This window comes from Ascaphus truei, chromosome 3, assembly GCF_040206685.1.
Source record: "Ascaphus truei isolate aAscTru1 chromosome 3, aAscTru1.hap1, whole genome shotgun sequence".
In the NCBI taxonomy this organism is placed as follows: domain Eukaryota; kingdom Metazoa; phylum Chordata; class Amphibia; order Anura; family Ascaphidae; genus Ascaphus; species Ascaphus truei.
This window is the reverse complement of record NC_134485.1, coordinates 7,460,220-7,475,847: the sequence shown is the minus strand read 5'-3', so window position 1 is coordinate 7,475,847 and position 15,628 is coordinate 7,460,220. Positions and strand designations below refer to the sequence as shown.

At 38.1% G+C, this 15,628-nt stretch overlaps 1 protein-coding gene across 2 annotated transcripts in view; it reads left to right on the top strand.

Moving 5' to 3' along the window:
- Positions 1-454: 454 nt before the first annotated feature.
- CD86 (CD86 molecule) overlaps positions 455-15,628 on the top strand; it is a 72,559-nt gene continuing 57,385 nt past the window's right edge. The window contains exon 1 of one of the 2 annotated variants that reach the window (XM_075593578.1): positions 455-673. The gene's annotated coding sequence lies outside the window, so the exon portion shown is untranslated. Of the gene's footprint in view, positions 674-11,327; positions 11,409-15,628 lie in introns of those variants that run through there. The other variant, XM_075593579.1, reaches the window with a different exon arrangement.

Below are 15,628 nucleotides of genomic sequence, written 5' to 3'. Positions count from 1 at the left end.
TGAACCACCTGTGCTGAATCTGGGATATCTTGAAATCCTGTTGGGGGGAGCTTGACTACTGGAGTTAGCCACCCCCTTTCCTAAATAACCTTTCAATATTTATTTGAGTGCAGTGGATTACTTGTAAAAAGGGGGTTGATGAAACCCCGTGGGTCTCTATTTGTACATTCTGCTGCATATTCTGTATGAAGACATCTATTATTCGTTTATTCAAAGGGATCAAAAACGGCCACGAATGTGCCCTCCCTCCAAACTGACATGCCCCAATGCTGCATCAGAGAAATATTATGCCACATGATGTTGGGGAATTCCTGTGTTTTACTATCCCACGTGCTTATTCATAAAGGCCCCTGAACTCACTAAATGATGCAACAAATATCAATGTAAAGCTGTGACACCACCAAGCTAATATCTCTGCAGTGGTGAGCAGAAAGCAGAAATATTGCAGAAGGGTTGAGCTCTCCAGACATTCAGCAGCTCAGCCGTGACACGCAATTCTCTTTGTGATTGTCTCGTTGGAATAACTACTTTTTGGCTCTTTGGGTTCTTTATCGGGAAGAAAGAAGACGGAGAGCAGCAGCAGCGGGCGCTTGAACGAGAGCACGGAGCACAGGCAGGAACCACACGCGGCTCCGGGATACCAACGCTGCGTTCTGGTGGGAGCTCTGCAAAGGTAACAGGAGGCCTTTGTGAGATCATTACTTCTTCTTGTATTTCATGCAGAACAATAGCAATAATAATGACAGCTTTTTTATAATAGGGAGAGGTTTGTAGTTGTGTCCAAAAACATTACTCGGTAACCCACGCGTAATATAGCACATACTGTAACACAGGGGGGCTCAGCTCCAGTCTTCAAGCCCCCCGACAAGTCAGGTTTCAGGATAGCCCAGCTTCAGCACAGGTGGCTCAATCAGAGGTTGAGTCTTTGATTGAGCCTCTGAATGAGTCATCTGTGCTGAAGCAGGGACTACTTGAGCCACCTGTGCTGAAGCAGGGATATCCTGAAAACCTGGCCTGTTGGGGGGGGGGGGAAGAGTTGACGACTGGAGTTGAGCCCTCCTGCTGTAATACATATTTGCTCTTTAGGTATGAAGTCTTTACTCAATGGTGCATTTCAGGAAATGACTTACGGGCAGATTTTGCATGACACGAGGTGGTTTATTGATAGGAAATACTAGAAGCCAACATGTGCTAATTCAGTTCCTATCACTGAACGGTATGTGTTTAAACATGTCCGGCATTCAATGGCCCTTATTCAGTGTACGGTGAAGCAGCTTCCCTGTGCTGGAGAAGAGTCTTCTCTTCCCCCCTCTTGGAAGTTGCTTCCAGACAGACTGAATAGGGACGCAGTATACTGTAGCATATACAAATATACATAGCATATACAAATATACATAGCATATACAAATATACATAGCATATACAAATATACATAGCATATACAAATATACATAGCATATACAAATATACAAATATACATAACATATACAAATATGCATAGCATATACAAATATACAAATATACATAACATATACAAATATAACATAATATATTATAGAATAGCATATACAAATATACATAGCATATACAAATATACATAACATATACAAATATACATAACATATACAAATATACATAACATATACAAATATACATAGCATATACAAATATACAAATATACAAATTTACATAACATATACAAAAATACATAACATATACAAATATACATAGCATATACAAATATACAAATATACATAACATATACAAATATACATAGCATATACAAATATACAAATATACATAGCATATACAAATATACATAACATATACAAATATACAAAGAGGACCATCAGTGACGGTGAAGGGTGAAGGCGCTGTAAACCAAGCATCAGGTATACCCCAGGCTCCCAGCGGCAGAGGTTCAGGCCTTCTGTGTGCCTATCAGGTAAATCACTACACACGGTAACACTGTGATTTCGGTACATGCTCCCTATCTGCGATTGGGGGGGGGGGGGGAAGTGTGTTACATAATTATAATTTATATCTATCTATATATATATATATATATATACAGGAGGTCCTTGCTTTTCCAATGGAATTCGTCGGTTAACGGACCGTCGGATTGGGGGTCCCATGTTAATCGGCGATGGTGACCGTCGGAAAAGCGGGTCCAGCGTCGGACAATGCGTCCGGCGGACTGCATTATGCAGCGTCGGATAAGGCATCCGTCGGAAACCGGGACGGCAGTAAGCGAGGATCCCTTGTAAATAATATTTATATATCAAGTTACCATACATATTGTGAAAAGCCGTGCTTGAGGGCTAAAATTAAACGCACGCACCATTTTAATATTTGCAAAAATATTGGTAGAAAAACATTAATGAATATGAGACTTGCCGGCGGAGAGTATGAGTGTATTAGAGTATGAGAGTATGAGAGTATGAAAATCCTGCATGGTCCTGTCAACATGGCTCCACGATGGCAAATGGCATCGCATTGCCATGACAACGGGGCGCCAGGTGGCCCGCGTTGGCAGGACAACGTGACACCTCCTGGCGCCACGGGACATCCCATTGTCATGGAAACATGACGCCATGTTGACGGGACCACGCAGGGGGGGAGATTCCGCCACCGGAGAAGGTAAGAACTGATGGCCCCACCCGTCGCCTGGAGATACGTGGCCGAAACCTGCAGTCAAACCCGGAGTGGTGGCAACACTGGTTATCATTGGAGACTTTGTAAAGATGGAGAACCATATAGGACTATAAGATGAGAAAGAAGGTAGGGGGGCAAGAGGAGGGGGGTTAATATACTGCGATAAGGCTGAGTGCGGGATACTGAAATTAGAGATGCGAAGCATTAACATACTGTCACTAAAATGAAAAATATACTAACATTAGAACCACAACAGAAAGTATAATCAGCTTACTTTAGCAATAGCAATATAAATAATGACACATAGATTTAGGACTAACAGATAATAATACTAACCTATAAGATACTAACACACTGTACAGTAATAAGGCAGAAAAATAACCGATATTAACCACATATATTAATATGGTACTGACATAAATAGTTACAACGTAGAACAGGGGAGCTCAACTCCAGTCCTCAAGCCAACCCAACAGGTCAGGTTTTCAGGATATCCCTGCTTCAGCACATGTGGCTCAATCAGCCCCTGCTTCAGCACAGGTTGCTCAATCAGTCCCTGCATCAGCAAATGTGAAGCAGGGAAACCCTGAAAGCCTGACCTGTTAGGGGGCTGGATGACTGGAGTTGAGCCCCATGATGTAGAATTAGAATATTAGGGGTCTTAGCCTTTCTGCTCGGCCTGTTCTCTGCCTCATGCACAAGAAGGTAACAACATCAGGACAAATATGTTATAAACAACTGACCACAATCATGCAGCAAGTTACAGTATAACAATGCCCAATAAAAGGGGAAAGCATTAAGGCGTAGTGGATGTTTATTAGAAATGAATTGGACGGAAGAAAGTATTTAAAGGCAAGGCAGGAAAAATGTACTTTGCGCCTAGACTGAAGTGATGACCAATCTAGGTCTTTGAGCAGTTCGCAGTGATGTGTGTTTAGGATCATTTAATTTGTCAGATCGCAAATGTTACAAAGATATATTTGTAATTCTTATGAATCATGTCTCAGACACGATATTTCAAATTAAGCAAATTTACACAGGCATGGACTGTCTTTCTAGCCACACTCCCTGACTTTCTCCAGACACTCAAGGAATTCCCTCTTAGTTATATTTAAAGGGGTTTTGCCTATTTCTGAGGTCAGAAAGAGTTGTGACTCCAGGCTTTAATCACCCCATTCATGAAAGCAGGCGTTGGCCCCAAATAACCTCACTTCTAGACAAACACAGAAAACCAATACAGGCCACTGACCCCATTAAAAAAAACACAATTGTATGTATTTTAAACTGCACTTTCACCACACCTTAAATAAGTTATGGTTGGTTTAAAAAAAAAATTGACAAAAAACCCTCCACCGCGCAGCAAATGAAAAGCCCACGTGTGCGCACATTCACGTCTCAGACAGGTCTGCAACCCTACCTTTCCCCATTATCTCCGAGCATACAGTGCTTCCACTGCAGCAAGGGATTGTGGAAAATGGCATGCAAATGAGCACACAGTGTCACCTTTTGCTTCAAATCCATTTTGACATGGACCCCTATAATCTTGTGCCTGCTGCATTAGGCCGCGATTATACTCACAGCGCGCTGCCGGGACAAGCGAATGAATGCCAATGAAGGCGCACATGGTGCATGCGCATTCTCGGCAAGAGAAATGAATTTGTATTTGCCGCGCGACGGCTGGGTCACGTGAGCGGTTCAGCCAATGAGGGCGAAACCTCTCACGGACACGCCTACGCCACACCTTCCTGTCGCCTGAACATCTCCTGAAGCAAAATGAACATGCACGCAAGTGACAGGCATGCGCCATGTGCCCCCGCCCCCCGCCCGTCCTCCGTCGCATGCGCGGTGAGTATAATCTCAGCCTTACACAGCTTTTCAGCACAGCCTGGGTTAAAGTGCATAGCCAGTAACCCTACTCACAGACAGTTGTTTCAACTTTTAACTTATTCTGGTCCATATCAAAATGGATTTAAAGCAAAAGGTGAGACTGTGTGCTCAGTTACATGCCATTTCCCAGAATCCCTTGCTGCAGTGGAAGGTGTATGCTAGGTGATGATGGTGAAAGGCGGGGTTGCAGGCCCGCCGAAGACATGTGAATGTGCTCACAAGTGATACTTTAATTTACTTTGTGCTATACGGTGGAGGGTTTATGTCACTTTTTTACCCATCATAACTTACAGGCATACCCCGCTTTAAGTACACTCACTTTAAGTACACTCGCGAGTAAGTACATATCGCCCAATAGGCAAACGGCAGCTCACGCATGCGCCTGTCAGCACGTACTGAACAGCAATACCGGCTCCCTACCTGTACCGAAGCTGTGCACAAGCGGGGAGACTATAGAGCCTGTTATACATGCGTTATTTACATCAGTTCTGCACGTACATTATATGATGATTGCAGTACAGTACATGCATCGATAAGTGGAAAAAGGTAGTGCTTCACTTTAAGTACATTTTCGCTTTACATACATGCTCCGGTCCCATTGCGTACGTTGATGCGGGGTATGCCTGTATTTAAGGTGTGGTTGAAACCTATTACAGCTTCAAATTACAAAGCCAGTAAACAAACCTGACATTGATGTGATCTGAATGGCTGAAACAGCTGTCTGTGAGTGGTTTTTTTTCTTCCTTTTTTGGGGGGAAATGATTTAAGTGTTGTTATAATCTTGTTGTAAAGATTCACTGTATAATAAAATAAGTTTCAAAACAAAAGCAGCTGTCTGTGGGTAGGTTTTCTTGCTGTGCACTTTAGCCCAGGCATGTGAATGTGCTCACAAGTTTGCTGTGAAGGGTTCTTGGAACTCACGTTAGCTGTTTGTGTGCCAGATTATTACAATACTGAGTATTCTCCGACCTTATCATGACATTGATTATTAAAAATGTCACTGATTCATTCCACTCATTGCATTTGTTACATTGCTTCTGCAAACGGCCAGTATTAGTATCATTCGCCTGCTTTACGTGCCCTGCACCAGTTACAGTATCTTTCCAGCACGGGCAGCAGTGAGCTGGTAAAACACCCACTGTAATTAGTATCGGGAAGTACCTGCACGGATCGGAATGCATTTAACCGGTTTGACCTCGGCAAAGGAATGTTCCCCTTATAACCTTTTTACTGATCTTTAGCCTTTTTGCTCATTTTTTCTCCCTTTTACTCGCAGACAATTATCAGCCAAACGGTTTCCTGTAACCTTTTCAGTGCAGAGGGACCGGCAATGCATTGCTCAGCTAAAAGGCGAATCCTTAGTTGCTCGTTATCTTCTATTTAAGGAAAGCAGCCGCCCCTTGCGCAGTGGCAGCAAGATAACTGAGTAGGGACGGCAGTCTCAGGGCTGTGATATAGTGGCCGCGCGGCACTGATAATTGGCTGAGGCTAGTCAGCCATTCCATACTTGGGCCGCGCACGGCAGTGAGCGCGGAGCCGAGCGACCAGGGAGAAGTCAGTGAAAATAATGATTTTGCGCCGCTACCAGCGCTGTAATGTATGTATGTGTGTATTAATGTATGTATGTGTGTATGTGTGTATTAATGTATGTATGTGTGTATTAATGTATGTATGTGTGTATGTGTGTATTAATGTATGTATGTGTGTATTAATGTATGTATGTGTGTATGTGTGTATTAATGTATGTATGTGTGTATTAATGTATGTATGTGTGTATGTGTGTATTAATGTATGTATGTGTGTATTAATGTATGTATGTGTGTATGTGTGTATTAATGTATGTATGTGTGTATGTGTGTATTAATGTATATGTGTGTATTAATGTATGTATGTATGTATGTGTGTATTAATGTATGTATGTGTGTATGTGTGTATTAATGTATGTATGTGTGTATGTGTGTATTAATGTATGTATGTGTGTATTAATGTATGTATGTGTGTATGTGTGTATTAATGTATGTATGTGTGTATGTGTGTATTAATGTATGTATGTGTGTATTAATGTATGTATGTATGTATGTATGTGTGTATTAATGTATGTATGTGTGTATGTGTGTATTAATGTATGTATATGTGTATGTGTGTATTAATGTATGTATGTGTGTATTAATGTATGTATGTGTGTATGTGTGTATTAATGTATGTATGTGTGTATTAATGTATGTATGTGTGTATGTGTGTATGTGTGTATTAATGTATGTATGTGTGTATTAATGTATGTATGTGTGTATTAATGTATGTATGTGTGTATGTGTGTATTAATGTATGTATGTGTGTATTAATGTATGTATGTGTGTATGTGTGTATTAATGTATGTATGTGTGTATGTGTGTATTAATGTATATGTGTGTATTAATGTATGTATGTATGTATGTGTGTATTAATGTATGTATGTGTGTATGTGTGTATTAATGTATGTATGTGTGTATGTGTGTATTAATGTATGTATGTGTGTATTAATGTATGTATGTGTGTATGTGTGTATTAATGTATGTATGTGTGTATGTGTGTATTAATGTATGTATGTGTGTATTAATGTATGTATGTATGTATGTATGTGTGTATTAATGTATGTATGTGTGTATGTGTGTATTAATGTATGTATATGTGTATGTGTGTATTAATGTATGTATGTGTGTATGTGTGTATTAATGTATGTATGTGTGTATGTGTGTATTAATGTATGTATGTGTGTATTAATGTATGTATGTATGTATGTATGTGTGTATTAATGTATGTATGTGTGTATGTGTGTATTAATGTATGTATATGTGTATGTGTGTATTAATGTATGTATGTGTGTATGTGTGTATTAATGTATGTATGTGTGTATTAATGTATGTATGTGTGTATGTGTGTATTAATGTATGTATGTGTGTATTAATGTATGTATGTGTGTATGTGTGTATTAATGTATGTATGTGTGTATTAATGTATGTATGTGTGTATGTGTGTATTAATGTATGTATGTGTGTATGTGTGTATTAATGTATATGTGTGTATTAATGTATGTATGTATGTATGTGTGTATTAATGTATGTATGTGTGTATTAATGTATGTGTGTATTAATGTATGTATGTGTGTATTAATGTATGTATGTGTGTATGTGTGTATTAATGTATGTATGTGTGTATTAATGTATGTATGTGTGTATGTGTGTATTAATGTATGTATGTGTGTATTAATGTATGTATGTGTGTATTAATGTATGTATGTATGTATGTATGTGTGTATTAATGTATGTATGTGTGTATGTGTGTATTAATGTATGTATGTGTGTATTAATGTATGTATGTGTGTATGTGTGTATTAATGTATGTATGTGTGTATGTGTGTATTAATGTATGTATGTGTGTATTAATGTATGTATGTGTGTATGTGTGTATTAATGTATGTATGTGTGTATGTGTGTATTAATGTATGTATGTGTGTATTAATGTATGTATGTATGTATGTATGTGTGTATTAATGTATGTATGTGTGTATGTGTGTATTAATGTATGTATATGTGTATGTGTGTATTAATGTATGTATGTGTGTATTAATGTATGTATGTGTGTATGTGTGTATTAATGTATGTATGTGTGTATTAATGTATGTATGTGTGTATGTGTGTATTAATGTATGTATGTGTGTATTAATGTATGTATGTGTGTATGTGTGTATTAATGTATGTATGTGTGTATTAATGTATGTATGTGTGTATGTGTGTATTAATTTATGTATGTGTGTATGTGTGTATTAATGTATATGTGTGTATTAATGTATGTATGTATGTATGTGTGTATTAATGTATGTATGTGTGTATGTGTGTATTAATGTATGTATGTGTGTATGTGTGTATTAATGTATGTATGTGTGTATTAATGTATGTATGTGTGTATTAATGTATGTATGTGTGTATGTGTGTATTAATGTATGTATGTGTGTATTAATGTACAGTATGTATGTGTGTATGTGTGTATTAATGTATGTATGTGTGTATTAATGTGTGTGTGTGTATGTGTCAATACAGTAAGTGCACAATAAAAATAATTTTTATTTATTCAACATGTTTTTTTTTCTTTTAAAATCTTATTTAATAAATTATTCACTCACACAATCTATACACATGCACACACACACACACACACACACACACACACACACACACACACACACACACACACACACACACACACACACACACACACACACACACACACACACACACACACACACACGCCCAGAGTCCCATGTGTATGTGTGTATTAATGTATGTATGTGTGTATTAATGTATGTATGTGTGTATGTGTGTATTAATGTATGTATGTGTGTATTAATGTATGTATGTGTGTATGTGTGTATTAATGTATGTATGTGTGTATGTGTGTATTAATGTATATGTGTGTATTAATGTATGTATGTATGTATGTGTGTATTAATGTATGTATGTGTGTATTAATGTATGTGTGTATTAATGTATGTATGTGTGTATTAATGTATGTATGTGTGTATGTGTGTATTAATGTATGTATGTGTGTATTAATGTATGTATGTGTGTATGTGTGTATTAATGTATGTATGTGTGTATTAATGTATGTATGTGTGTATTAATGTATGTATGTATGTATGTATGTGTGTATTAATGTATGTATGTGTGTATGTGTGTATTAATGTATGTATGTGTGTATTAATGTATGTATGTGTGTATGTGTGTATTAATGTATGTATGTGTGTATGTGTGTATTAATGTATGTATGTGTGTATTAATGTATGTATGTGTGTATGTGTGTATTAATGTATGTATGTGTGTATGTGTGTATTAATGTATGTATGTGTGTATTAATGTATGTATGTATGTATGTATGTGTGTATTAATGTATGTATGTGTGTATGTGTGTATTAATGTATGTATATGTGTATGTGTGTATTAATGTATGTATGTGTGTATTAATGTATGTATGTGTGTATGTGTGTATTAATGTATGTATGTGTGTATTAATGTATGTATGTGTGTATGTGTGTATTAATGTATGTATGTGTGTATTAATGTATGTATGTGTGTATGTGTGTATTAATGTATGTATGTGTGTATTAATGTATGTATGTGTGTATGTGTGTATTAATTTATGTATGTGTGTATGTGTGTATTAATGTATATGTGTGTATTAATGTATGTATGTATGTATGTGTGTATTAATGTATGTATGTGTGTATGTGTGTATTAATGTATGTATGTGTGTATGTGTGTATTAATGTATGTATGTGTGTATTAATGTATGTATGTGTGTATTAATGTATGTATGTGTGTATGTGTGTATTAATGTATGTATGTGTGTATTAATGTATGTATGTATGTATGTGTGTATTAATGTATGTATGTGTGTATGTGTGTATTAATGTATGTATATGTGTATGTGTGTATTAATGTATGTATGTGTGTATGTGTGTATTAATGTATGTATGTGTGTATTAATGTATGTATGTGTGTATGTGTGTATTAATGTATGTATGTGTGTATGTGTGTATTAATGTATGTATGTGTGTATTAATGTACAGTATGTATGTGTGTATGTGTGTATTAATGTATGTATGTGTGTATTAATGTGTGTGTGTATGTGTCAATACAGTAAGTGCACAATAAAAATAATTTTTATTTATTCAACATGTTTTTTTTTCTTTTAAAATCTTATTTAATAAATTATTCACTCACACAATCTATACACATGCACACACACACACACACACACACACACACACACACACACACACACACACACACACACACACACACACACACACACACACACACACACACACACACACACACACACACACACGCCCAGAGTCCCACGGCTGGAGGGCCCCCGCACAGGCTCCCAAACACTGCAATTTCATTTAGAAAAGAGATTACTAAGAGCTCTGCAATGTGATAATGTGACCAATGACACAGATTTCACGCCACTGTTATACATTATGTACATTTCCCTTGCACTGCGTACTGTGCGCTAGACTGTAATTGTGAAGCGCTTTGAGTCCCATAGCGAGAGAGCGCTATATGAAATAGTTATTAATAATAATACTAATAATATGTTCCATTGCCCGAGGCAAGGAAATATAGCCATTCTTTTTCCCCGTGTAGTCATTATTATACCATACAAGGACAAGACATGTCACTCAGGGCCTCCCAGGAATCGATAGGGCTGCTCAAACATTCCGGAACCCACAGAATGAGATGGAATCCCGATTACAGCTCTTGTGACATTCAGTAAAGGGGGAAACAAGCTCTGACAACACATTTGAAACCTAACTTCAAATCCACTTCTTAAAACAAAGCATTTCATTAATCTCTCCATGTCTTCACTATTACCTCCCCGGACTGCACTTCTAATTATGCACTTTTACTCATACGCTGTCTGTAACCCTCCCAACATACCCGTTCAGTAAGCCCTGCGGAGCAGGGTTATTTTGTCAGTTACCTGTTGCACTTTTTCCCATTGTTTATAATTTATTTACCTTGTATTGTAATTTCGTACAGTGCTGCATACATTGCTGACGCAATATAAATACAATTATACATACAACCTCCATGAATTTCAATAGGCTGTCTAAATAATACCTTGTACGAATGTACAATAATGGAACGTGCGTGTGTTATGCTGCATAAATTTCAGCGAGGGACGTAATCAGTCCACCTGAGGGGGTTTCCAAGATTTGTACATATTTGTATTGTTTCCGTTGGACACTTTGTGACACTCAGCGCTACAAAGTGATATCTGTAATCGCAGCTCAGCTATGGCAACAACATTGAATAACATTTAAGGTGAGTCAGACGTTTGTGATACCATCTTTCTGGGGAAGTGTATAACCTGCCGACGGACATTAACCTGAGATGAGATTTCACCTGGCCACGCGCACACAGATTTGGCTGTGCAGACTGGCATGAACGTTTAAAAAATGTAGATTAGTAAAAGCAGTTTTGGAGCATTTGCTGCAGGTAAAACAGCACAGACTGTCCCTAAGTTCCACTGACGGATTATGGCCCATATTTACTCAACAGTGTCTAACACAAGGTCATGTTTTCTACCAGAAAGGACATTGCTTTAACTATAACAGGTGTCAGTGCTTAATGTTATATTTAAGTAATAATCCCCAAAGAACAGGGCATTATTGCCCAGTAATGCCATGTTCTGAGGGGATTATTACTATTATAGACTAAATGTAGGCTTTATTCATAAATAATAGACAACTTTGTATAGTTAGAGAGAACAAAACCTGTTGTGAAAGATACCCACAGGGTGGGACGACAACAGAAAGGTCCCAGTTGCGTGCACTCGTTGCTTGCTAGGGATAAGAGGTAGTGGGGTGGCTGGTCTGTGTAGAACGTGGCACAACTGATAACGACACACTATATACAGGTCCACAGTGAAGGGGACAAATGGTCCCAAGTAATGAAAATTGGATAGTGGCTATTAAATTAAAAACAATTTATTTATACAATTTAAAATGATGGGGACCACATATAGACAGACAAACGCCAGGCACTACTCACAGGCCATCTATTATGGGCAATATCGCTGGCAAGACAGCCCAAACATTGCTGTGAGTAGGACCAGTGTGTGAGTGTCGGGTGCAGTGGGAATCTGATTAAATAAGTATCCCTAGATATACACCCCTACACACAGGTGGTAGGGGTATGAGTATGGAGGGGGAGGGAAAGGTACCCTGCAATCTAGTATCTCCGCTATCCCTATCTCCGATTCCCAGTCCACAGATACACAATAATGTATGATGATGCAGCGTGCGGGGCTACATGTTGTAAATCATACCGCTATCAGTTGGTGAGTGGCAATATCCACTGCACCCCTGTAGCAGTGTACAGGGCTATCTAGCATACACCATATAAGTATCAGGATGGCAGTAATTATTAGTATAAGCCTGCATTGGCCACATAGTGTGTATCTCATGCATCAACCACAGATACAGCCATGTACCCAAATATAATCCTCTGACAGACGGTGGCGATGAACGTAATACTACTAATATGGTGGTGGATCCCAACCCAGCTAATTTGCGGAGTTGTGGACCCAACGACCTGGAAGCGGGCCATGCAGAGTGACTGGGATTCTGAGTCACCAGCAATCAGGTTTATTTTTCTAACTGCAGGGACAGCTGAGTCATCCAGCATAGTGACCTCTCACTATTCCCCCCCCCCCCCTGTCTGCAGGGCTATGTATGTAGGGTGAGAGTGCCACCACCATATTAGTACTATTACCTTCATCACCACCGTCTGTCAGTGGATTATATTAGGTTACATGGCTATATCTGTTGTTGATGCATGATATACACACTGTGTGGCTTATACTCATGATTACTGCCATCCCGATTTATGGTGAGTCTACTTATATTAAAAAAACTGAAAGTATTCCCTTAAAGAAATGCACTCAACCTCTAAATGTAATTAATGGAACTCTATTTGTATACGGTTTCCCATCTCCACTAATACATTTAATTTTATTATACATAAAAGAAATACATTTTAAAACCTACTCGCCGTTAGCGCTTCTTAACACGTTATCCACATATATCTTTGTGGACTTGTTTATTAATGCTGCACTTTACCTATTTGTTAGTAGCTAACCCCCTAGAGGTGATATCTATTCTCACAAAATGAGAAGGATAATGTACTCCTATTGCCATATAGTTAAAGCTGGGCTTTTTCTCGAGGGGGTGAGAAAGGTCCTATTCCAGGACCGAAACGCCGGATTGGGTGATTTATCTTTTCTATTCAGATGCCCAATACAGATTTTCATGATTACTGAACCGAGTGCAGTCTGTCTTTACCGGACGAGAGAATGGATCTCTTTACAAGAGTTGCCATTAAAAGTTTGGCATATTGCGGTGCCATTCGGGTGAACATTGCGGTCCCCATTTGTTTTAGGTACGTTTCCTTGTTGAAGTTGAAGTACTGTCCTTGGGTTGTGAGGATTTATTCGATCAGTTTGATAATTATGTCAGCGCTGCATTTCTGGTCCAGGGGAGAAGTTGCAAGCAATATGAAGCATGCCTCAGTGCCATCCTTGTTTGGGATGTTACTGTACATGGATTCTACATCCAGGGAAACTAGTAGTGTGTTGGATGGTAGTTGTTTGATGTTAAGTTTATTGAGGAAATCTGCAGTGTCTTGTATGAAGCTGTTGGTGTTTGTGACTAGTGGTTTGAGGATGTTCTCCACTAGGGCTGATATTTGTTCAGTGAGTGTATATATAAAAATATATTATTATACTTTAGTTTCCTGCTTTGTGGATTTTGGGAAGCATGTAGAAGATGCCAACTCCTGGGGTGTTCGGTATTAGTAGCTCTAATTCAGGCTGCTGGTGATTAGGGAATGATTTGGTGACATTCCTGAGTTGCTTTGTATATTCCTGGGTTGGATCGTGGGCCAGTTTCTTGTAGTAGATGTCTGCACATTGTCTGTTACCGTCTTCTGTTTATTTTTTGTTGTGTCCATAAGTACCCCTGTGCCCTCTATATCAGCTGGTTTGATGGTGCTGTTGTGGTTGGTTCGCAGTTCCTTTATTACCGATATCTCCATGTGGGAAAGGTTGTACATTATTTTTTTCTGCTGTACTGTTTAGATGTCTAGTTTGCCGTTGCGTCCTGTTGGTTGTGTGAAATAGGCGTTCTTCTCCTGCCCTCTTCCCTATATCATTTCTTCTCTACCACATCAATTGTTTTCTTGGATTGTTCATCTGTGTTAAACTCATGGAATATCATCATCATCATCCATCATCAATCAATCATCCATCAATCATCATCCATCACCTCCATCATCATCCATCATCATCCATCCGTACTGCTGTCCTGATTAAGTGAGGAGAACTCTCGAAAGCTTGTCTTATAATATCTATTGTTAGTCCATATAAAAAAAGGTATCACCTAATACTGAAGTACTCATTTATTTTGCTCTATCGCAACTGTAAAAACTCAGCTATTTCTATTTAATTCATTATACTTTGTAATTTATAGAGCGTATGGGGTCAGAAACATTTATTTAAAAACTCTCAGATAACTTCCTGGTCAGGTGAAAGCAGGTGTGTAATGCTTAAACAAGTAAGGCCATTTGACCTTGTGTTTTTGGTTGTCATATGTCTCCCTAAATCCTGCTTCAAACTTCAGGTTACTCCTGTGCCTATTTGTGAGGCACAGGTCATATAGAATCTGCGTGTCTGCAACAAAAGCCAAACACATTTCCCAATCAAGATAAGTAAAGAGACGACATCTGCATGTAAATGTCTCCCCCCCAGATCTGTTTTTTGCTACTTAAAAAACTGAACTAAAGTTTGGAATTACAACAGTGCCTTAGTCTTAATCACAGGGGGAGCTCCTAACAGATGCAGTACATATTTGAATTTTTGGGATTGTGTTGTGTTTTTAAGAGTTTGGCCTTTGAGCCTAAATTTAAATGCTAATATACATTTTAAATGTGTGTATATTTATATAAGTTACTCTAGCAAACAAGCATTGCAAACGTTGTTTTCTTAAAATAACAGATTACATAATAAGCATACAAAGTAAATATGTTTATTGGCAATGTCTGCTCAGCAATCAACATTATGCTATATAATTACATTGAAGGGAAATATCAAAAAGGGATTCATCATATTTTACAACTGCAATAACAAAACAGACACATATGAACAGATTCTGAAACTGATTTCCAAGCAAGTTTCTAATAGGCATTTTCAATAATTGTAATGCATCATTGGAAAGGGAACTTAAACCCGGCAAGTTGCTGAACTTCCTCAAATATGGTTTTTCTGCACTTGACACCAAAGCTCACAAGGAGAAATAAAACATTGTTCCTATCAGTGTAATGCGTTTAGCTGAAACAGCCGCCTCCTCTTGTCATTTTACTGTGCCCAAGAACAACAAGTCTAACAAACCACAAATGACGTAAGAACAAGCCCCCCCAAAAAAATTCCCTTTCATTCTGCTGAAGCTAAACAATAGCAGAATGTTCTTATAGAGTGGAACAACTTT